The sequence below is a fragment of the Mixophyes fleayi genome, chromosome 3, assembly GCF_038048845.1.
Source record: "Mixophyes fleayi isolate aMixFle1 chromosome 3, aMixFle1.hap1, whole genome shotgun sequence".
Lineage (NCBI taxonomy): Eukaryota > Metazoa > Chordata > Amphibia > Anura > Limnodynastidae > Mixophyes > Mixophyes fleayi.
In genome coordinates, this window is record NC_134404.1 from 142,577,100 (window position 1) to 142,603,045 (window position 25,946).

The following is a 25,946-nucleotide window of genomic DNA, read 5'->3' on the forward strand; positions in this document are numbered from 1 at the left end:
TCTTTTCAAAATTGTGGGAAAACATTATGTATATGGTTATGCCTATATCTATGCATTCTATAATCAGTGTGAAAGCTGGGCGTAAAATAAAAAATGTTCAGAATTTTTTTGGGCATGATAAGTCTAAAATTTAAATTGTACCACCAAATATATAAATTTGGGTAGCAAGGTGACACAGAGGTTAGCATGATACCTGCAAGCACTGGGGCCTTGTGTTTGATGCAGACTAGAGTAAATATATGTGATCCTCAGTTCTCTACCATACCCGTGCTCCCCCCCTATGGATGGAAAGTTAAATTGTAAGCTGCACTGCTACTGATGTACCTAAATAAAGTTCTCTGGCACTGGAATAAAATGTCAATTATAGCATTTGTATAATATATTAAAGATAGATAGATATTGACCAAAATGCTACTTTTATCATGGCTATAATGGTAGAGATGGTTCAGCTAATGGTGCTGCCAGTGTATTTGCAAGTTTATCTAACAAAGAGTGAAGCAGAATTACAACTTGCATATTTATAGTTGTAAATAGACAGATAAAGTATATTTTCTACAGAAAACAAACTATAGCCTTATGTTCATTGTTCCCATTTAATGGAAAATAAATGTTAACTATGCATATAGTGTATGTGTTTTGGAATATTGTCTTTTGGATACACACTTAAATGTGCTATATACATATGTCTAGCTAAATCATTTGATGATCATTTACGAGTCACTAACTTTTTATTGCTTATGTCTTACATATGTTTCTCCACAGGGGAACAGTATATTTCTTTAGACTGCTATAGTAAAAAAAAAATAAAAAAAAATGTTACACTAGTTTAGAATTATATAGAAACAATTCATGATAAAATATTGAACCTGTTCCCAGATGTGAAAACTTTCAGTTAACGGAAATATCTGGATTAAATCTGAAGTGTTTTTCTGTGAGCAAAGAAAGGAATAATCCTTAAAATTTGTTGTAAACTATTTTATTATAATTATGGTACTCTATGATGCAATGAAGCCCGTCCCTCTTCGCCCTGGCTTGTACCAGCAGAAACTAGTTTTAAGTTAACAATGAGAAACAATATACTATGTACTTCTTTACTACTTTTTATCTATTGTGAACATTTAAACGTCCCTTGAGGAATTGCTGAAGATGACACATTCAACATATAACCTATCTTTCTGGACTGATGAGAATACAGTACTACATGCTGTTTCAAGTCATTATTCAAGTAAACAGATTCACAAAGTGGGAGTGTATCTGACAGTGAATAGTGAATTCACAGTTCCATTTTACCTTATCTTTGGGTATAAAGTACCTTTTTACTATCTATAAATTAAGCATACTCACAAGCGGGCGTGTCTGTGTGCAGATGGAGGAATCCATTGTTTTATATACTCTCCCTTGCAGAGTCATCGAGCACTTCAAATTTTGCTATCCAACAAAACTGGAATCGTCTACACTATATTTTGATTGCTCAAGAATATCTTTATATCCAAGATTTATTTGCATCTCTACTTTGATCTTATCTACAATGTCTACGGCCTATTTATGATCATTTGGAACCGTGATTTATGTAGAGTGCTCCAAATTTGCGAGTATGGTAGCATAGTTTGGATGGCATTATTGTATGAGAATGCAGTGTAGTGTAATATGTTGTAGAGTATGAGTACCATCATTATGTGGGGTGACAGTGTTATGTAGGCTGTAGTATAGTGTCAAAGCACCCAACATTTCATTTTTTTAAATTGTAACGCTCTCAGAAGGTTGTGTGGTCACCTCACAGTGTGTGTGTCCTTGTCACAGTGTGCCATGATGGGAACATAGTCAGTCCTCTGGGGCATGCTTAGCGCTTCTGAAGTACTAAGCTGCCCCAAACCCCTCTCCACTCACCTGAAAACACCCTTACAAAACTCAGTACACCAGTCCTGGCCGTCAAAAGTCTTGGTTGTCAGCACTGGACTGTCCCACCTAAATCACAACAATCAGGAGGTTTGTTGCATGGGGATGTGATAGAGTTTCTGCCAGAGGTGAAGGAGGCATTAAGGGGACAACAACATTTTCAAAGAGCTCTATCCCCTCTCACTCTCCCCATATATCATCACTCTGTGTTAACTGCATTTATTATGCTAGTAAATTTTGTGTTTACAAGCAGTTTTTCTACAGATAACAGGTCGTATAAGCTCTAAGCTCTAAGCTCCCAGAACATATAGCAATGCTGGCACAGTACTAAAACAGGTGAACCCAGGATGCCAGAACAGAAATATTACAGTAGTATTTCCATGCTGGCATCTTGGTTCCCCTATATCTGTCCTGTCCTGCATTCCATCAGGTATCAATAAGGCTGCTGTGATGGGTAAGTCAACAGTGTAGTTGTAGTTTGGCATGAATGAGAATGAATCATCTGGGCTCGCATACGCTGCCAGACTGTACTGTTGAGCTCAGTTTCTAACAAATAAACAGTGCTAGTTGCTTCAATATGCATTGTTTCTGTCTGAATTAGCCAGTGCCTTAGCTTACTGGATATTTTCATCACATATCTTTATAACACTTTTTTACACAGTCTTGGTTGTATATGCCTCACAGTATTCTTTTTCTGTCAGATTAAGTATTTCACCAGCACCTCAGCTTATAAATTATTTATGTATTATGTGTAGAAATACATATGTTTATAGAGAATAATATTCTTGTTGAAGTGGTTATAGCCAGTATTACTTACAGTCTCTGCTGCAGCTACAGACCTGACACGCCACTGATGGAACTTGCACTGAAGCAGCATAGCATCTATCCTCCTCAAGCTCTAGGCAAGCCTACATTGCAATTACTGTCAATGCGAGCCACTGCATGACTTGCTCTTCTGTTACCCCAATGCCTGGCTAACATAAAAACACACCACACTCCCCCTAGATTGGTCAGCACCCATATAATTTACAATTAAAGTATATAGAACTGAAACAGTGTATATAGATTTTGCCACAGGTGTCACAATTACATGCAGTGTTGTGGGGGTGGTTGCATACTGTGGGCATGAGTTTAGTACAGGGTGGCTGTGTAGTGTAGATTTCGGTATTGTGTGCATGACAGTGTAGTGTGGTTAGTGTATAGTGTGACAAATATTGTAGTGTATTGCATGGTGATGAGCATTAGTATCAGTAGTGTGTGCAGTGGCACACATTAAAGTTACATAGTTAATGTCTAGAGCATTCTAATTTGCAGGTGTACATTTTCAATAATTGTGCATATTCGTTTACTTTACTCCTATCTAATCATTGTATGTGAAACATAAAACTTTATAAAAGTTACATTGTTAATTGAAATGCATATTGAATCTGAACATTTTTTATTAAAATATAAAAAATATACTTTAGGTGCATTAATTCAGTGTTAATGGAATCTCAGTGGGTGTCTCATTACTAATATGAATTTGACTATTGCTATATAATATGGTTTAATTTTCTTTGCACAAAACTATGCTAATGACTATTTATAGCAATTTGCATTGATTTTTTGTAATTATAATTTTTTTATGCCATAATGAATTAAAACTGTTACAGTAGTGGGTACCTGCAACTGATACAACCTGTTGAATCATGCTAGGACAATTTATATAGAGTATTGCTTAGAAGGATATCTACTGCTATACAGTATAATAATTTAACTCTAGGGGGTAAATGTATCAAGCTCCGATTTTGTCAGCGATTTAAGTCCCCAAGTCTCCAGATGTATTAAGCTGCGTTTTTACTCTGATCTTTAAAATCGCTGGTCATCTCTGGCAGTTTGCTGGGAATTAATGCTTGTACAACGCGATGCTAATGACTAACAGAGCTGTGAGCTCTATTTATAATCTAAAGAGTTTCCCACGACAGCGTGGGATAACCCCTTAGACTAGAAAGCTTGCAGCTCTGTTATAGTCATTAGCATTGTGTTGCTTGTCCAGTGTACAAGCATAATTAGAGTTGTGTCTTTACTGGGTTTATTTATTTGTCAAGCATGTTCTAGTTTGGATATACAAAATGGGGGTCCCCCTGACCCAAAGAAAGAGTGCAAGCCGATTGGAATTACAGATAGGGGGACCTCCTGACCTGAAGATCCTAAGATTGTTTACAAGCATGGACATTTGGATTTACAAATATGGGGGTCTATGTGACCCAAAGATCAGAAGATTTTATTCAAGCATGGACTTTTGGATATACAAATATTTTGGAGACATCTTCATTGACCTAATATTTGTGGACATGGTTTATAAGCATTTGTGGATTAAAAGCTGCTGACAAAAGAAGAAACATCATATTGGTGAGTATATTTTATTATTTTTAATAAATAGATGTGGTATTAAATAGGGTGTTTCATATATTTATAGGGGGTTCATTATTTTTTTTAAAACGTTGTGGTTTAAAACAGGGTGTCGTGTTTTTGTTTTTTTTAACATTCTTGTTTTGGAAGTACAGGTCGCAGGCAGACATGGGTGCCAGGCCATGTTGGCACTTGTGGTTCTCCAAGTGCCAGCATGACCTGGCTGCCATGGGTATGCTGGTGCTTGTATTTCCACAAAAATCAGCATGCCCAGGCACTTTAGTTTTAGTTTTAATTTTTATCCGATTGTATTGTATTTCACCTGAACTTTTATTGCATTTTATTTATCTCCATTTATTCTATTCTCTACGACACTTTACATTGCTTTTGCCACAGGCTTTTGTTCTTGCTCCATTCCTTTGTCCTTTCAGTCCTACCTTTTGTCTTACTTTGCTCTGTCAGTCCTTAACTTAACCGCTCTGATCCATTTCAGTCCCCCATTGCTGCCCTCGGTGCCAGGTTCCTCCTGGTACAGGCTCTCTGCAGCCATCCATTATTTCTTCTACCATGTGCTTTTCATTTTAATTTTACCTTTGTCCATTCTAAGCTTATTTTACTTTTACAATTTTATTTTATCTGATTGTATTGTATTTTCCTTATTTTATTTGCATTTTAATTTATATCCACTTTATTTAATCTCTACGGCACTTTACATTGCTTTTGCCTCTTGTTCTTGCTCCACTCCATTGTCCTTCTCAGTCTTATCTTTTGTCACCCCCCCTCTCTCTCCCTACTATGCCTCACCGTTCTCGTTCCATACCCATACTCTTCCCCCGCCCTACCTCTCCCACTCCTCCCAGCCCTCCCCCGCGCACTGCCCATCTTGCTAACCTCATCCCCATCTCCCCCCTCTCCTCTCCCCCTTTCTCATGTGCCCTCTGGAATGCTAGATCAGTCCGCAACAAACTGAATGCTATCCACAACCTCTTTTTATCCAACTCCTTAACCTTCTCGCCATTACTGAAACCTGGCTCTCCGATTCTGACACCGCCTCCCCCACCGCCCTCTCCTATGGTGACCTCACCTTCACCCACTCCGCCAGACCTGGTGCCCGCCCAGGCGGGGAGTGGGCGTCCTCCTATCCTCCACCTGTACTTTTCGTGTCATTCCCCTGAACCCTCCCTCTCCTTCTCCTCCTTTGAAGCCCACTCCATCCGCCTCTTCTACCCCATCCATCTCCGTGTCACTGTCATCTACCACTCCCCTGGCCCCACCTCCCTCTTCCTTGACAACTTTGCTGCCTGGCTTCCTCACCACCTCTCCTCCGACCTCCCCTCCATCATCCTCAGCGACTTTAACTTCCCCATGGACAATCCCACTGACCCTGCTTCCAGCAAACTGCTCACCCTCTCTTCCTCCCTTGGTCTTACCCAATGGACCTCCTCCCCTACCCACTGCCTTCGTCACTCCCATGATCTTGTCTTCTCCTACCTATGTAGTCTCTCTGACTTCTCCATCTCTCCCTTTCCTCTATCCGATCACCATCTCCTCTCCTTCTCTCTCTCCTCTTTTCCTGCTCCCCTGCCCCTGCCCAAACCTACTCTGCCCATACGCAACCTTGATGCTCTTAACCCGGCCACTCTGTCCTCCTCTCTCTATACCCTCCTTTCTCCCCTTTCCTCCCTGGCCTTCCCCAACCAGGCGGTCTCCCTCTACAATCTTTCCCTCACCTCTGCTCTGGATGCGGTCGCCCTTGCCCACTCCGTCCACCCTCGCTGCTCCAAACCCCAAAACCTGGCACTCCAAATTTACCCGCTACCTCCAAAAATGTTCCCGTACCGCCGGTCACTGGAGGAAATCCCGCTCCCTGGCTGACTTCCTCCACTTTAAATTCATCCTTTCATCCTACAGCTCTGCTCTCTCACTTGCTAAACAATCTTTCTTTAAATCCCTCATCTCGTCCCAATTCTCTAACCCCCGCCGCCTCTTCGCCACCTTCAGCACTCTCCTGGCCCCACCCCCTCCTCCCTGACTGCCTCTGACTTCGCCTCCTTTTACTCCTCTAAAATTGAGGCCATCCGACTTGAAATTTCCTCCTCCTCTCTCTCGTCCACACCCCCCACTCTTCCATCCTCTCCTACTAACCACCTTCCCCTCTACTCCTTCCGCCCCACCACGGGCGAGGAAGTCCACTCTCTCATTTCATCCTCTACCTGTCCCCTGGATCCCACCTTCTTTGCTCCCTTTCCCCCACCACCTGCTCCCACCTCTTTAATCTTTCCCTCTCCACCGGCATCTTCCACTCCTCATTCAAACATGCTCTCGTATCCCCCATTCTTAAGAAACCTAATCTTGACCCCACTTCTCCCTCCAACTTTTGCCCCATATCTCTCCTCCCCTTTGCCTACAAAATTCTCGAAAGGCTTGTCTGCAACCGTCTCTCCTCCTACCTTTCTGAACATTCCTTCCTCGATCCTCTCCAGTCTGGTTTCCGCCCCCTTCACTCCACTGAAACCGCCCTGGCTAAAGTCACCAATGATCTCCTCTCTGCTAAAGCCAAGGGCCACTTCTCCCTTATCATCCTCCTTGATCTCTCTGCAGCCTTTGACACCGTCGACCACCACCCTCCTCCTCCATACCCTTCAGTCCTTTGGCCTCTCTGGCTAAGTCTTGTCATGGTTCACCTCTTACCTTGCTGACCGTTCCTTCTCCGTCACCACCTCTGGGTCTCTCTCCCCCCCGTCCACCCTTCCTGTCGGGATCCCTCAGGGCTCTGTTCTGGGACCCTTACTCTTCTCTTTATACACCTCTTCCCTGGGTGAACTCATCAGCTCCTACAGCCTCAACTACCACCTCTACGCTGACGACACTCAACTATACCTCTCCTCTCCTGATATCTCTCTCCCTCCCTCCTCTCTAGGGTGTCCGCCTGCCTCTCTGCCATCTCCTCCTGGGTGTCCTCTCGATTCCTCACACTTAACCTCGCCAAAACTGAACTCAGTCTTTCCTCCCCCTCACACCTCGCCCCTTCTGACCTCTCTATCACTGTCGACAACACCTCTATCTCCCCTGTCCCCCAACTTCGCTTCCTCTGTGTCATCCTCGACTCCTCTCTCTCCTTTGGCCCCCACATTCTCTCTCTTGCTAAATCCTGCCGCTTCCAGCTGCGTAACATCGCTCACATCTGGCCCCTTCCTCTCCCAAGATGCCACCAAATGGCTTATTCACTCTCTGATCATCTCCCGCTTGGACTACTGTAACCTCCTCCTCACTGGCCTCCCCCATTCTCATCTTGCTCTCCTTCAATCTGTTCTTAACGCAGTTGCTAGGCTTATCTTCCTCTCTCACCGCTTCTCGTCTGTCTCCCCCCTCCCCTTCAGAATCCTCTTCAAGCTCCTCACTCACATACAAGGCCTTCGCCAACTCCACTGCATCCTACATTTCCACCCTCCTCTATTCATGCTCCATCCTGCCCTCTCCGATCTGCCAATGACCGTCGCCTCTCTTCCCCACTGATCACCTCCTTCCATGCTCGTATCCAAGACTTTGCCCGTGCTGCCCCACTCAACTGGAACAAGCTCCCTCCCTCCATCAGAACTTCCCCTAATTTGTCCAGTTTCAAACGGGCTTTAAAAACCCACCTTTTTCTTAAAGCCTTCCAGTCTCCCACTTAATTTCCTACCTTTTCTTCTGCCTCTTCCTCATCATTCCCCTTCCCCTATCCTCCGTTCCTTCTTCTCTCCCTCTCTCCCTCTCTCCCCCGTGTCTCTCTGTCTGTCTACCCAACCCCTTAGATTGTATGCTCCTTTGAGCAGGGTCACCTCTCCTCCGGTCTTTACCACTGTTAACTCTCCAGCTACCTTGCCCTCCTCCTCGAGGATCCTCTTCCCCCCCCGTCCCCTCTCGCTCCCTCCTCTCCCCTCTGGGGGTCTCCCTGTCATCCGTTCCCTCCCTCTTGTGCTCCGTCGTATGCGGACCTTCCCCTCTCCCACCCCTAGCTGTGCTTCGAGCTCACAGAGTTACTGTGCTTATTGTTTACTGTACTGTGCTGTCTACTCGTATTGTAAATTTGTTTGTCCCTGTACGGTGCTATGGACACCTAGTGGCGCCCTATAAATAAAAGTTAATAATAATAAAAAATAATAATAACCCAGCATTGCTGGGACTTACATTTCCACAAACAAAAATTGCATCTGTTTGTTTTTTTAACACTTTCATCGCCGTTCTTACCCTACACCCACCGTCCAGGGGTGTAGGAAGAGACCTAGTGCTTTTAGCACTGGGCTGGTTATTCCTAGAGGGGGGGGGTCGCTCATTTCTTTGCAGACTCCACTCCCTAGGGAATCCAGCCCAGTGCTGAACAGCCTGGGGTTGGTTTGTCATTATGGCAGAGTAGAGTGACCCCTGCTCCGTGTCCCCCTGCTATAGTGCCAACCACCCCAGCTGGTTTGCCTAATGCTGGTTACTTGAAAATCGACGGGACCCCGCGCAAATTTTTCCCGATTTTCGTGCAAACAGCAGTAGGCTGGCAGCACTAGGGTTATTAGTGCTCAGACAGGGGGGGGACTAAACCATTTTGTTTTTCAAATATTCATCTATTCTTAAACTTTTGACAGCAGCTGGGACCTGTGGCTGTATAGCCCTGCAGTGTAACAGTGTGTGTTTGACAATCTCGCATCTGCAAAGCAGCGTGTTGTATCTGTCAATTTGTATTTGAAATTCCATCAGGTTAGCAAAATCGAAGCTTCATACATTTGGAGACTTGTATAGCTAGAGTGGGAAAAAATTGGGACAGGGATTTGCTGCAAGTTGGAAACCAGCGATTTTTAAAAAAAACTAATCTCCGGCGATTTTACATCAAATCTCATGTTAATACATCAGCGAGTTTTATCTCTCCCAAGAAAATCATGGGATTTTCAAAATTGCAGCTTGATACATTTACTACCAGGAATGTTTTCAAATTTGCTTACATATATCTAAATATTTTTATGAATAAAATTAGAGCTATCTGCTCCCTTTCCTTTAATCAAGCATCAGTTTCAATTGCCAGAAATTGTGCATCTCTTACTGTTGTCTTCTGCTATAATGTTGCTATTATATTCATTTACCCAAAGATGGAGCACATTTTTTCTTGATCTAGTGACCCCAATGGAGAATGGATAAGCCAGATCATGCACCAGTAACCCAGCCTCTTCCTTTGTAATTCAATGGTAGAATGGCAGGGTTAGGTGCAATGGCGTGATCACTGTTGTATGACTCAGAGAAATGTGCTCCATATTTATGTGTGTCTGGAGACATCTTGCTAAGGTAAGCCCTCCATCTGCAGAATTACAAGCATGTAGATCTATATATGTATAGTATACAGTGGCAATTCACATTTTTTACATTTTACTTCTTGCATCATGTAATCTAAATAGATTTATTTGGGAAATTGTACTACTAAACACAAAATATTCTGGAATGTCAAAATAACTTTTATATTCCTTAATTATTAATAAACAGAGTAATTTATTACATAAATGTTCCATCCTTTTTCTAAAATACACCTAAGTCAACCCATGTGCAAGCAATTGGGAGGTCACATAATTTATTATTTGGAGTCCCTTGTACTCCACCTGACTATGTGAGGTCCCACTGTTGGGATGTGCATTTACAATGATGACCTTCATCATGAAGATCAAAGAACATTCAATTTAACATTTAATGTTCTCTTGTGTATTTTGCATTGCTCTGTTGGAGGAATTCCCCATGCTGTAAGAAAATATAATGTGAAAAAAAGTCAAAGGGTTGAATACTTTTTACAGGTGCTGTGGTCCCGATGCAAAGTTGAATGTACACCTGTATGCATAGTGTAATTATATGAATACACTCAGTACATGTCCACAAAAAACCTACAAGTACCTACACCTATGCAGAGTTACACATATCCACACTTGCACCTATTTGAATGGAGTGGGATGTGGTGTCATGGTAACATAGTACAGTAAGAGAGTGTGCTCATTGTGTGGAAATTTTGGATTGTAAATTATGCCACGACCAACAATGACTCAAGCCCTGAATATTTAAGCATAAAATATGAAATATAAAAGCTAATAATTATCATTACATACTGTATGTAGGTAACAGACAACAATTATTGTAAATGTACCAGGAAGTCATGTGAATTAGACATATGTACTACGAATTATTAATCTACCAAAAAATCATGTGTCCTTACAGTGTCGATTTGTAATTCCATGCTGTAAGAAAATAAATATAAAAAAAGCTGATGGGCTGAATACTTTTTGCAGCGCTGCGTATTTAAGCTTAGCAGATGAAATATCAAAGCTAATCATAATATCATTGCTTAGGTAGTTAATAAAGACAGTTTTAATTCTAGTAAATTTAACAAAACTTAACAACATAGAAATATGTACTATGGATTATTCATTTACAAAAAAATGCCATTTGCCCTTACAGTGTTTATCAGATAAATATGTGGACAATTATCTATAAATATGATTTCAAATGTATTAATTATAAACAGTTTCCAAATATAATAAGGTTATGTTACAGGTAAGTGAATCTAAATTAAACCATTTAATCTATTTTTCTTGTTGAGAAAGGAATTACAGTACATGCTATTAGCACATACAAACTTCAATAAGTTTTATTGAATTCAATTGGCAGGGAATATGCCATTTAGAAACCATTAAAAGCAGTGCTCCTAAGAGTATTGAAGCTTCAGAGAGATTAAAGGTATTTCTGTGCATTCAGTGCTTTTGATAATCCTTTTAATTTTCAAAATACTCAACTACTGGCAAAATTGTATGCAAATGTATAGGCGTTAATGTGGGTTTTAGCACAGTATAACACTTCTAATGCATGGGCAATTTTAGCTATGTCATGTTAGGCAACTGTCACATAATACTTAGACATAACTGAGCCAAATATTCACATAATGACATATTTTGCTAAAGCAGATAGAAGGTAAACAAAGTCTCTGTTGTTGAGCGTCACACATTTGCACATTTGTGTGCCCTTTCTAAAACGATACCATAAATCAATCCAATTTAGATCTGTTCTTACCTGGCTCAACATATACTTAACTTTTTTTTTTATAAAACCTATCTGGTGTAGAATTGGTTGTTACAATATTAATACAGAGTTGGTTCAGACAAGCTCCCATATGTGAATTATGCACATTTCACAAACTATGGCTCTCATAATTTCTCTGCACACAGATTCTAGATGTACATGACGGCCCGCTCAAAATACAAATAAAAATGCTTAGGAAAATAACATTGATAATTGACCAAAGATTTACTTAAAAAAATAAACTCAAATTAAAATCCTTATTGCTCCCGGAGGAATGCTCTGGTAACATAAATGGGAAGCACAATGTTGTAGATTGCATGCAAATATGTGTGGTGGAAAATAAATAGATTTGTCTACAATATAATTTCATAACACTGCAGAGTAGTATGGTGGCAGTATTATAATTTGGGGATGCTTTGCTACAGTAACTTAGGGTCTTGGTTAGAGGCAGAACTAGCGAGTTGTGGGCTCCTGTGCATGTAGGCAGGGAGGAGGGAACCGGGTCCCCCGACCCTCTACATCTGCCATTCAGCGGGCACCATTATTTCCATATGCACTGCAAGTGCTGCACAATTGGTAGTTCCGTCACTGGTGTTGGTGGAATACCACCATTAAAAATATTATGTATTCCCACCTGTATCAGAGGATTCTACTAGCTACTTGTCTATTGGCTAGAAGGTAATTGAATCATGCATCAGGTGTAAATATGCTCCCACTATGTTTTACAAGGACCAAATAAAGTCCTCCATTATAAATATGCAAGCGTTCACAATTCTAAAAGGGAGCAAGTACTGTACATTATTCTGAAAATGTATCCAGTTCATTTTGAAAAGCTATAAATTTTTTTAGTTTTCATGAAATGTTTACATGAGAAGCTAAATAGAAGTTGAAAGTTGTGTTAAACAATAAAGTGTTTATGCTTTTTAAGAAACTAATTCAAATTAAACTCCTAACCATTACAATAAAAAAAGGCTATAAAATAAATAAAACAAAGAAAAACTTATATGTGACTACAATACAGTAAATAGGCTGTCAAAGTAATTTTCCATATTCAGATTATTTTAACTTCTTTTGCTTTGTACATGCTCTTCAGCAAATTTTGCTAAATATCAGATGAGAAGTTGGTATTTGTAGGCTTTAGATACTGCCTACATAACACTTCCTTGTGAGTGAATGAAGGAGCATAGACGGAGCACAAATACATGGGGGAGTAAATAAAAAAAACCTGAAAAATTGAACACTATTGATGTGACTAGTTTAATAGATGAAAGGAAGCTTAGGAAAAATAAAAAAATGAGAAACTGCTGGAAAAAAAAATGTTGCAAAAATGTATTACTTAACCTTAATGGTTCAAAAAAACAATGTTGGCCAATTGACATGATTATTATATGAGTTCTTGAAGAAATATGAAAAAGGAGAAAGAGGAGCTAATTATTTTAAATATCATCAAAACACTATTGCTGTACTGATGTGAACAGGCGATTGATGATATTGATTATAGACTAGTACTTGCTAAAAGATGGGAAAAAAGTAGCAAATTAGTGTAATATAGCATTCTCAAAGCAGTATTAACTGTCAGTGGCAGAACAATTTATGCAATACAATCAAAAAAATTGTGTCATCTAAATTAATATAAAAAAAAAAATCAGCCTCAATTATTTTGTCGATGTTCAAATTGATTTGGCTCTCATTGTTTTAAATTTCATAGTTTGAGCGAGAACTGAACTAAAAAAATAATTTGAGCAAGATAAGTTCAAACATGTTCCAGGTGCTTTCAAGGTATTCAAGCTCGTTTGAGATTAAATGGCAACAATATGTAGGTTTTTTTTTAATGATTTTCCTTGTGAACTGTAAACTTAAACTTATGCACAGTAATAGTCACTGTTTGAATAATAAAAAAGCACTATAAAGTGGGAATATTTTAATTTTAAAATACTTTGCAGTAACTGATCTACAAACTTTGAACATTATCGTTGATCTGCAAATTCAGCCATGGCAGCTGAATCCAACCCACCCAGGAAATCACAATCATACTGTTAACAAGGTGAAGCCATCAAACCAGCCAAATTGGTTCAATATAGCACTGTACGAGTAAACTTACCTGTTTTTACTTTAGTCAGGCAGTACAACTAGTTAAAAAAAATGATATAAATAATAACTTGAGTATGAAGCAAGGATTATCCTAATTTCAAAGGCTCATTTTAACATGCCTCTTTAGACATAATTCTTCAAGTCTCCTAAACTTAAGATTTGCGTGTAGGTGTGCTGCTGATACCTCTAGTGTTACTGTATAAGTAAGCACCTGCATATTCCATACTCTCCCCCTCCTATACAAGGGTTTAGTTAAGCTAATTCCACTTGGTACTCTTCATGTACAAGGCAATAGCTGGGTGTTCATTCAGAGGATTCCAGAAATGTGAGTATATATCAGAGATTAGACTGATGACACTAGGAGGTATATTTACTAAACTGAGGGTTTGAAAAAGTGGAAATGATGCCTATAGCAACCAATTAAATTCTAGCTATCATTTTGTAGAATGTACTAAATAAATGATAACTAAAATCTGATTCATTGCTATAGGCAACATTTCCACTTTTTCAAACCCTCAGTTTAGTAAATACACCCCCAGATGTGATTGCCACAGCCTGTTCTACAGTACATGGAAATATTATTGAGCTGTAGCTTTACACATTTACATAGAAGACTATTCTATAAACTTTGCTTAAAAGTATTTTCAAGATTTTTTTTTTAACATTTTCAGTTATCAAAAAAGGTCAATTTTAGGATTAGAACATATATCAAACAGAAAAATAAACAAATCTTATAGCTCTCATTAAATATTTATTTTCAAACATTACAAATCATTTGATAAATAAATGCACAATTCTAAAACCTCAAACAGAAAACTAAAACGTGAGATAACAAGCTACTACAGAATTATATCATACAATTCAAACTACAAAAATGACACTGAGATAACATTTACAAATAATTATGCTAAATACATATAGATAAATTTTATTGAATGTACACGCAATATTAAATAAATCTACAGGGCTATAATTGTTATTGTATTAGTTTGTGCTACTTTGTATTAATGCTCTAATTGCCCTTAATTACAGCACGATTAATTGATTGTTGATTCCCATTACAAAAATGAATTACAATATAGCATTGTCATAGTGTTCAACTCTAATATCTGCAGATTTGCTTTATTGTGGATACTGTATGTCATTATGTAGTATAAAATACACAGTATATTATTTTAATAATAATTAAAAACAGAACAGTGATGTCAGTATGAAAGATTATTTTACACACCCACTTTTTATTGAATGTCAATTTAATGTCTGCATACTAAGTATTGCAGTCTAAGGCAAGTTTTCTAAAGCCTCTCTTAAAATGCATGTTACTGGTAATTAAACGTTAAGCAGCATTGTATTTATGCTTATCCTTATTCCATGAAACACATCTAAATTTTGATGCACATCAATCTTTCTAGTAATATTATTTAACTTTAAAGTATATGATATATAGTAAAATACAACCAAAAATGTTAGATTAGTTACTTGCTGCTTTTATTATTTTTTATTGTTAATTATTGTTATATGATAATATTATTATATTATATTATATTATATTATATTATATGATATTATATGATACATGATATTATATTATATATTATTATATTATATCTTATATATATAGTCTTATAAAAACAGCATCAGTAGGGCATTGGCAGTGATCAAGGACACATCTTTTCTTCTATAATGTATTGTTTAAGTTCATATGTCTGGTGATTCAATAAGGGTTCATCTAGCCATCCCTGTAGAAAAGAAAATCTCCTTAATATTTAGAATTAAAAAGTTACCCTACAACTGTCAATTTTCAGGCTAGAGGTATTATCCAGGAATAAATCATGGTTTTTTTGTACATTTTATACATACTTTCTGCTGCTTAGTCAGAGTACTCATGTAAGTTGATTGCATGTTTAGAGAATGTGCACAGCTGGGACACAGTGGAAGCATTGAGTTCATCTTTTATGTCTCCTAACATGGCAAGAAGATGTTATGCAATAAAACAGCTGCAACACTCACTAAATCTACATCACATTGTATATATTATGATCATTAAATGTCCATGATTTACCAAATTAATTTTAAATTAAAATTTACAACATGGAGCAAGAGTTTAAGCAAGGAATTCCAAATCTTGCAAAGTATGTACCCTAGTGAATCATGCACAAATGTAAATTAATTTGACATGGGAGGCTAATGTCAAGGTGAAGAAAAAGTTGCAGATAGTGAATATATATATATATATATATAGATATATCAGAGATACAATCCCAAGATAGAAAGTCTAAAGGCTTATAGGATTGTTTTTCTTACTCTGCTCTTTAGGGTTATTTACTGAATCACTAATTTAGCTGCAGAGAGATAGGGTTGTTGTTGACATCTACACAGTTGTCGGTCTCTGGAGGGCAAAGTGAAGAAAGACTTCGATAAAAAGAGGATACCTTAAACAGTAATTGTCACTCATTTGCCAGTACAGTGGTAGTAAGAGTCTAGACAGAAGATAAATGATCCCAGGAACAAATTTTTAGAAAAAAACATGATACATATTTTGATTTATATGTGGTTGTTGACAGTGAAATGGTAGGGATAAAACAGTACACCCTATGGATAACACTATCTATCTAAAATATTATAAAATGTAATAATTCCAAGAATCTACATAAAGACATTTTATATAGCATATGTGATCACAAAAAGTCAAAACATTTTTTTTAGAACTCATAAACTTGAAGGTCGGCAGACTTATCTCAACCATAGGGACAGTGTATCACTCTTGTAGTTATGAAGGGCCATTGGTACAATCATAGAAGGATTGGATGAAACATATTTTGTATGCCTGTTGCATATACTGCATAAACAATCTCTACAATTAGGATACACATTTACTATAGAGATTGAACATGAGAGTTTTTGAGCATTAGAGATCTGAGGTGTTAGGACGGGGGATGACAGTAAAAAGGGCCAAGGAAGGGGCGTGGCTTGGGCGCCATACTAGACGGACGCAGGCAAAGTGAGCTCTCTCCCACCGGGCCAAAATATATACATCTAGGAGTGCTTTGGACACCCTTACCAGGGTCTTAGAGAGCTAGCTCATTCGCCTAGCATCTAAAACATACCATTTGGCTCCATTCTGCACCAGTGCGCCGTCCCGTTACAGCTACAGCTACTGCGGCACACAAACCGTGCTCAGTCTCCTGCTACTGGGGCCCAACTACCGAAGACACTCACCACCTACCTCTTGCTGTTCCAACCGTCCCCCGACTGGAACCGCGGACCCCCGCGCTGCGCTGAGTGCACCTGCGGCCTACTTCCGGTCCAGAGACCTCGGACTGAGGTACACAGTCTCCCCCGCCATGGTCTACTTCCGGCTCGGTACCCGCTGATTACGGCGCTCGGTCCCCAGGCAGAGAAATCAGTTGGGGCACTTCCCTGGATCCCTTTTGCTGTCCCGCGCAGTGTGAGGAGGAGAGACGCCTGTACTTGGTGCTGACAGGCTGCTGTATTACCTGTGGAGGACTTTCTGTGGATCGATAGTGAGATAAGCCGATCATATTGCCAGCTCACAGCATGGTAAGAGACTCTGCTGCCCCCCAGTGGCCAATCACTGATTCTGCCAGTGCATACTTCAGGGAATTGCTGCCATCTGGAGGTCTCTGCCAAAATTGCACCCTCACTATCTATATTCTACACCAGTGAAAGAGCCTGGCGGTGACCCTGGGATATACTCCTGTCCCCCACAACACGCGGAATCTCAGCTGAGCTCCGTCATTGTCTTTAGAAATATAACGCAGCACCCTCACACTGCTCTCGCTACCAGTGTACTATTCGGAGACTTCGGGCTTTGTCAACTTGCTGCGATAGGCTCATATTCTCTCCTGACACTTTAGACTGGAAGAAACATCATTTACATCAATGGGTCAAGTAACCAATGTACAGTCTAACAACCTGATAAGTGGCTAATTGGCTCGGACACAGGGCACTCACTCTACACTATCTGCCTATAACCACAAGAGAGAGAGAGATATTTCTAATTGCCAGTCAGGTCCTGATAAACTCTTCGCAGTTCCCTGGAAAATCCAATCAAGTTCAGACTCAAGTGGCACAATGTCTCACAAAAATAAAAAAAATGCTCCTTCAGAAACAGCTTCTTTTTTCACCCAAGCCAAGAAGAAAAATGCCTCTCAAGCATTCGCGTCTTCTGCGTCTTCCCCAACTTGCCAATTTGAATCAGATCAAGATGAGGCTAACTTAACTGCTACCGCGTCTGTTACCGCAGAACTGAAGAGCGTTATCAAATCCACTATTTAGACAGAGGTCCGTGAGGTCATACAGGAGGAAATTAAGAAAGTGGTGGCGGAGCTTCAACAAGAAATAGCAGCTATTGGCTCAAGAACAGCAGACCTGGAGCAGAAAGTAGATGAGGTTAACCACTTCCAAGAATTTGTTTCCACAGAACTATCTGAACAGATATGGAATCCTTTAAAGACCACCTAGAGGACATTGAAAACAGGAACAGGAGGAATAATCTCCGCATTCGGAACATTCCGGAAACGGTGGATGGCGACCTGCTACCTAAATACCTTGAGAAATTGTTACTCCGATTTCCCCCCGACGCCTCTGCACTAGATGTCCAAACAGACCGAGCTCACAGAGCCCTTCGACCAAAACCTCCTCCAAATCAACCTCCCAGGGACGTCATCGTTCGGTTCCACTACTATAAGTATAAAGAACAGTTTGTCCTAGCCACTCGAATAGCGACATCGCATGCCTTTGATGGGTCTGACCTTCAGATCTTTCAGGATCTAGCTCCTTCCACATTGCAGAAATGGCGAGATCTTGCCCCAATCACTTAACTGCTGCGAGAACACAAAATTCGCTACCGATGGGGATTTCCATTTCACCTACTGGTAGGCTACGAGGGTCAGTCCCATAAGATTAAGACGCCAGACCAAGGGATCACATTGTTACGAACACTAGGAATACCGATTCCCTCGACATTGGCATCAAACGCTGCAGAGACCACGAGACCAACAGCCCCCACGTCTTCCTGGACAAAAACATGAAAGACTCCGACAAAAGTCTTCCAACCTACTGATACAGGGCCCCATCGATGTGCCCAGATGACCGGCGTATGACACCTAGAGAAGGATCTTTGTGACTCTGAGTTCGTTACACCTGCTGAAAATTTTACAGGGTCAAGAGTTAAAGAACTTGCATCCCAAGCGGTCCTTGGAAGTTCGCCGGGAGACAAGTATACTTACATTACATGCGTTATATAGCACTGTTGTTATTCTGTTTGCTTATTGAATGCCCTCTTTTAGATATGTTTAATTATTAAGGTTACCAATATTCTTAGCAACAATGTTGTACTTCACACCACTGGTTATCGGCTGCCTTGGGACCTGAGAGGCATCTTATAACTAATAATACTTAATACTTTCAAAATAGCCCCTCGGGTCACGATGCAGGTGATTCCTTAGATCAGTTACAGAATTAGCCAGTTCTGAGGCTTATTCTATTATATAGATCTCACTCATTGTTATTTGCTGACTTTATTTGTTTAGCTAATTTTATGCTCCTTAAATATATTCCAGGATATCTCATCTCCATTAATCTTTTCCGTTTAAATGTTATTTAAAGGTTTTTAAATGTTCCTAAAAAATACACATGTATGTTTTCTCACTCGTATTGACTTAGATTCCCCCCCTGAGCAAGTGTTTCTACGGCTGCACAGCCACCCCCCACATTCCCCAAGCACACAGGATGTACTGGTTTCAAATTTCGGAAGACATGACTTGCCAGTCAAGCTGTCTTCTTTCCCTTTGTTTTACTTTCATCTCCCTACTAACCCTCCCCTTCCCCTTTCAGTCTCGCCTGCCGCGGCCTGGCACCTTACTGTTCCTTCGATATTACCGCACATTTTTGAGATCTAGATTCCACTGGTATCAGCCATGACTCTCTCAGTTCTAACTGTAAATGTTAACGGTCTTAATTCTCCACAGAAGCGTACTATATTGTTCCAGTACTTGAAACGACATTCTCCCCAGATTGTAATGCTGCAAGAAACACACTTTCAACACACGCACCCAAACTTACAATGTAAAAACTACCCTCAAGCATTCTATTCTAAAACCTCTCAAAAAGTTAAAGGTACAGCTATCCTACTCCATTATACTCTTCCACTAACAATTGACTCATCTTATACAGATCCTCAAGGACGGTTTATCATTCTAACTGGATCACTTCTCCACAAACCAATCACTTTAGCTACACTGTACGCTCCCAATACCTCCCAAAACACCTTTTTCACTCAATTCTTCACCAGACTCTCACAAAAGGGGGTCGGAAAGATAATAATAGGAGGCGACTTTAATACCATCTTAAACATTCGATTAGATCACTCACCCCCAACGTTAGGAGGTAATCAAATGGCATGTGAAAGCTTCAAGCTACAATCGTTGCTCACCCAAGCCAACCTCTATGATACATGGCGAGTCCTACATTCTAATGATAGGTCATATACGCACTACTCAGCACCACATGGCACCTACTCCAGATTAGATATGCTTTTTGTAGACGCTCATACGACAAGATCCCTGAAATCGACCACCATTACACCAGTTCCTTGGTCTGACCACTCAGTTGTGATGTTGCAGCTTGACGTCTTGCCATCTTTCACACCATGTTACCGATGGAGGCTAAATGATCATTTATTCCTAAAAAAGGACAATATTAACACAATACGACAGGCTATACTCGACTTTCAAACAGACAATGCCCAAGACGACACCACTCCTACTGTTAGATGGGAGGCCCATAAGGCTACCATTAGAGGCCGTATGATCAGCTTGGCCTGTCATGAGAAAAAGTTACACAAGAAGGCGATTATTGACCTAGAAGCCCAAATACAAACTTTAACTAAACAACATCAAATATATCCCAAACGTAAAACTTATCTAAAACTTCTGGCTCTATGAGGACAACTTGGCAAGTTACTGGCCTCAAGTGCGGCCAAGATTCTTCAATAGCAACAACAACGCTATTATGAAAAAGGGGACAAAGCTGACACACTGCTTGCTCGTAGGCTTCAAAACAAACGGACCCGTAATCGCATTGTATCCATTAAAGACCAAACACAGCAATCATTATATGACCCCCAATCAATAGCTGATAGATTCAGCGCCTACTACGCTCAGCTATATAATCTCCCCCCATTGGCAGGCTCTCTGGATACTGCTCACGTGCAAATACGTGATTATCTTAATACTTGCTCACTCCCCCGCCTTACTGCCACGCAGCTATCAATTTTAAATGCTGACATCACGATAAAGGAGATCAAGATGACCATTCTGACCCTTAGGAATTCAGCAGTACCAGGCCCAGATGGCCTTACTACATTATACTACAAAAAATTTGCCTCTGATCTTGCACCAATGCTTCTCTCGCTTTTTGATGCAATTCTGAGTGGTAAAAAGTTTGAGAGAGACACCACCAGAGCGGATGTCATTGTTATTGCTAAAGAGGGACGAGAACCTAGTCATTGTGAGAGTTACCGACCAATTTCACTATTGAATGTGGATTTAAAGCTGTTTGCCAAATTACTTGCAAACAGACTAGCCAGAGTAATCCCTGCCCTGGTCCACCCAGACCAAATAGGTTTTATCCCCACTCGGCAGGGAGCTGACAATACTAGGCGAGCCATTGATCTAATTGAGATAGCAAACCGAGATCAAGTTCCAGCTCTGGTGGTGTCTCTAGATGCAGAAAAGGCGTTTGACAGGGTCTCGTGGCTTTTTATGAGAGCTACCCTTGCGGCAATGGTATTCAAAGGCTGTTTTCTACGCGGATTTGCGTCCCTTTATCATAATCCTTCAGCTGTGGTTCTAGCCAACGGCGCCGGGTCGTCTCCGTTTCTTATTACAAATGGTACCCGACAGGGCTGTCCACTATCCCCCTTGCTGTTTGCCCTCACAGTGGAGCCGCTAGCATCCCGTGTTCGTAACAATATAATAATTTCTGGAATTCGAGCGGGGACGACTGACTACAAGATATCAATGTACGCAGATGATATTCTCCTCACAATTACCAATCCCCAGGCCTCCCTCCCATCACTTCAAAGAGAACTTAATGAATATGGTGTGGTATCTAATTTCAAGATCAATGTGGACAAGTCGGAAATTCTTCCTCTTAACCTACCCTCCCGCATATTAGACTCCCTGAAGAGCCAAACAAATTTCCAATGGCAACGCGATAAACTCAAATACTTGGGAATCTACCTAACCTCTCAATATAGCCAACTGTACACAGCCAACTTTCCTCGAATCCTGGACTCACTTAAACGTGACCTTGAGAAATGGGATAGATTATACAGTTCTTGGATCGGCCGCATAACGGCTGTAAAAATTAATCTCTTACCACGAATTCTCTATCTGGTCCAGACCCTGCCTATCCAAGTACCTTCTCTTGCGATGCAAACACTCCAGAAGCAAATTGCCAGATTTATTTGGGCTGGCAGGCGACCGCGGGTGCGAGCTTCTACGCTTTACCGGCAAAACTCAGAAGAAGGTTTAGGCCTCCCAAATATTTCCAAATACTATATAGCTGCACATCTGACCCAGTTAGTCCTATTCCACTCTCCACCTTTCACAAGACTCTGGGTAGACATTGAGGCCCACCTTCTACATTTACTCTCGCCCTACACACTACTGTGGATATCAATCAAGCATAGACCGCCACTCTCTCTACTCTCGCCTACCACCCGTTTCTCACTCCAGATATGGGATTACAGTACTCGTACGTTTGAACTTCTAAGAAACCCAGAAGCCATGTTCCCATTGTGGAACAATCCAGCATTTCTGCCGGGACAGCAACACTCCTCTTTCCAGCACTGGTCCTGTCAAGGCCTAAGGTTCATTACTGATATAGCGCGTATGCGGATATTACCTGAATTCGCAGACATACAACGACGATACGGTATCCCCCATGCCCGTTTCTACCAATATCTCCAATTTAGACACCTATATCAATCCATGCCAGCACTCAAGCTCATATACCAACTTACGCTCTTAGAAACTTTCTGTAGAGCTAAATCCCTCCCCACTGGTTTAATGTCCACCTTCTACAGCATATTGGTGGCATTTTGTCAACCTGTGAAAGATCGCTATGAACTAAAATGGGAAGAGGATCTTAACTTGGAACTGGAGGTAGAGGAATGGGCTAAGATCAGGATGCGAGTTGCTAAAAGCTCTATCTGTGTACGTACTAAAGAGAACTCGTACAAGCTCCTGTATAGATGGTATTTGGTCCCAACCCGCCTGAAAGCCATATACCCCGACTCCTCTAGTCTGTGCTGGAGATTGTGTGGGCAAGAAGGTTCATTTCAACACATTTGGTGGTCCTGCCCTAAGGTTGTGGGATTCTGGCTAAGAATGCATAATTTAATCCGTAGAGTCACCTCTATACAAATTCCTCCCTGCCCCTCCTACTCCTTACTACATAGACTTATACCAGATACTGATAAATATACAATGGCTCTGGTAAGCCATATACTCAACGCTGCCAAATGTGCAATAGCGGCAAACTGGAAACAACCAGAACCCCCCGCGTTATCTGAAGTCATTAACAAAGTATGGCAGACTTACCATTGTGAACATATTACAAGCATCATTAATGACCGCCCCAACAAATTTCGAGCAATCTGGAACAATTGGCTCGTCTCTTATGTAGCAGACCAACCAAGACCTGATTAGTGCGAAAACTGATGTCTCCAATATCAGGTTAGCACCATATGTCCAGACGCCTAACTTTCTTCCCCCCCCCCCTCACTATACTAACATGCCTTTCCTCTCCCTCCTGCCCTCCCTCTCTCCTTCTTTAGAGACTTCCCTTCCAACTTCCTTTCCTATCGCCAGCTTTTCTTTTCCTTATGTCTACTTTCATTGTCACCATTCATATTGATCTATTTTTTTTTTTTGCAATAGCTCTTTGTTATATGTTCAATGTGATTTATGTTATTTACTGTTTAAAGATTGAAAAATACCCTAATAAAATATGTTTTAAAAAAAAAAAAGGGCCAAGGACATCAAAAGCATTAAATCTGGACATGTCAGACGTAGTGTTAAGAGAAAGCAAGAAGCAGTAGCAATACATTTAATTGACTTGATTTACCTCATGATAAAAACATCTGAATTATTATTATTGTTTACTTACATAGCAACAATCATATTACACAATTCTGTACAGAGAATAGGTGTTCATTCACATCAGTCCCTGCCTTAAAAGAGGTTACAATATAAATTCCCTATCACACACACATGGTCCACTTTGTCTGAAGTCAATTAACTTACTAATGTGGGAGGAAACCAGAGCACCCGGAGGAATCCCACACAAACATGGAGATAACATATAAACACCACACAATTAAGATTAAAAAAAAATTGAAGATAACCTATATTTTTCACTAATAGATAAAAATACAAATACATTAATGCTGATTCAACCATATCTAACTGCCTGAAAAATTATTTTGGACAAATTTATATCTTGAATTGCCTCAAATCATTTGCTACATGGTAATTTCATAGGTCAATCATTGTTATATTTAAGACAAAACACTTAACTTAACTTTTAACAGTGCAAATTCACTTAACATTATTAAAGTGCCATTGGGATTATGTGGTGTGCCACTCAAAAATCTGATGTATTGAAATGCAAATGAACAAAATGAAACATAGTATATTTCTTTATATGAGACGCCGTTTCATTCTGTGATTTATGGCATAATCTGTATATATGTTATTGGCTTCTGTGTCTTTTGAACTGATGATGATATTGTGGTAATAATTCTTGCAAGCAATTACAGTGCCTACCATGGTTTCGGTATTTGAAAAACACACAATTAAACTCAGATGAAGCAGTTATATAAAGAAACGTTATATATAAAATAACACTATTTAAGATCAAGTAGTCTTAATCAAATTTTATATATATATATATATATATATATATATATATATATATATACACTACAACCAAAGAGAGAAAGGGCACATATGATCTTAAATGTTTTAAATGAAAGGAGATTTCAGAAATGTACACTTATTGTAAGTCATTCACATATCAAAGGTAGAATTCACTCACTTTCAACATAGGAGTCCCCATGACTTATCCAATTTAAATGTGTGTATATATATATGTATATATATATATATATATATATATATATATATATATATATATATATATATATATATATATATATATATTTATATATAAACCCTGAAATTTATATATAGTAAGTGCAACATTAATTATGTGTTCGGGGAGTGCAGAGTATCCCTGTTCTCCAAACACATACTCACTGCTGTATTAAGTACTTTTCTATATTAAAAACAGGGAAAGTTAGTGCCATATATTGCAATATATGTTAAGCTGACCAACTATAGAGAGAGAGAGAGAGAGAGAGAGAGAGCGAGAGAGAGACATCTTTATTTGTATTTATCTGGTGTATACATTGGTGAAATATATTCATATAATTGATCTGGATTTGGTGTACCAAAATAATTATTGTGTCTGGTATTTGTTGCCTACTGATCACTATGAGAATTGCTCTCTCCTGTTCCCACGACTGTAGGAAAATCCTCTGATACTATAAATAGATCTAGCGCAATGAACTGAGTTCATTGCGTGTCGGAGCTTCTACATAGTAGAAGCTGTTTGCTATGGCTCTCCTCTTTTTCTTCAATCAAGGATGGTCCAGCATGGATGTTACAAATCTGGGGCCCTCCTGGCTGAAGACAAGAAGACTTCAAGCAACAAGGGGGCCCCCCTGGCCAAGAAGAAATGAAAACTGCAAGCAATAAGGGGGGCTTTTTGCCCAAGAAGAAAAGACAACATTACAAGCAGGGACTTTGGATACAAATACTTTTTGGACATTTCAAGCAGGGACTTTTGGATGACCAAATTTATTTTGGACTTTATCAAGCCAGACTATTGGATGCAAAATTGTTTGGAACTTGGTTGACAGCTATTTTTGGAATTAAAGCTGCTGACAACAGATAAAAACATCTGTGGTAAGTATAGGGCATTTATTATTTTTAATAAAAATAAATGGTATAAATGAGGGTGTCTTTACTGTGGGTTTATTATTTTTATTAAATGTATGTGGTGTTAACAAGGGTGTGGTGGTTTATTTAACATTTTCTTTTGTGGAACTACAGGTCCCAGCCAGCCGTGGGTGTCAGGGCATGTTGGCACTTGTGGTTGTCCAAGTGCCAATGTGCCCTGGCTGCCATGGGTATGCTGGTGCTTGTAGTTCTACAAGTAGCAGCATGCCCACACTATTTATGGCACCCTGGCTGGCTGGGACTTGTAGTTCCACAAAACAAAATGGCATCTGTTTATTTTTTTCTACTTTAATCGCAGTTTATTACGCTACACCGACTGACCAGGGGTGTAGGAAGAGACCTAGTGCTTTCAGCACTGGGTTGGGTGTCCCTAGA

General features: G+C 39.9%; 1 protein-coding gene across 1 annotated transcript in view; it reads right to left on the reverse strand.

Moving 5' to 3' along the window:
• CSMD1 (CUB and Sushi multiple domains 1) overlaps positions 1-25,946 on the reverse strand; it is a 1,526,452-nt gene that overhangs the window by 1,158,681 nt on the left and 341,825 nt on the right. The window lies entirely within an intron of this gene.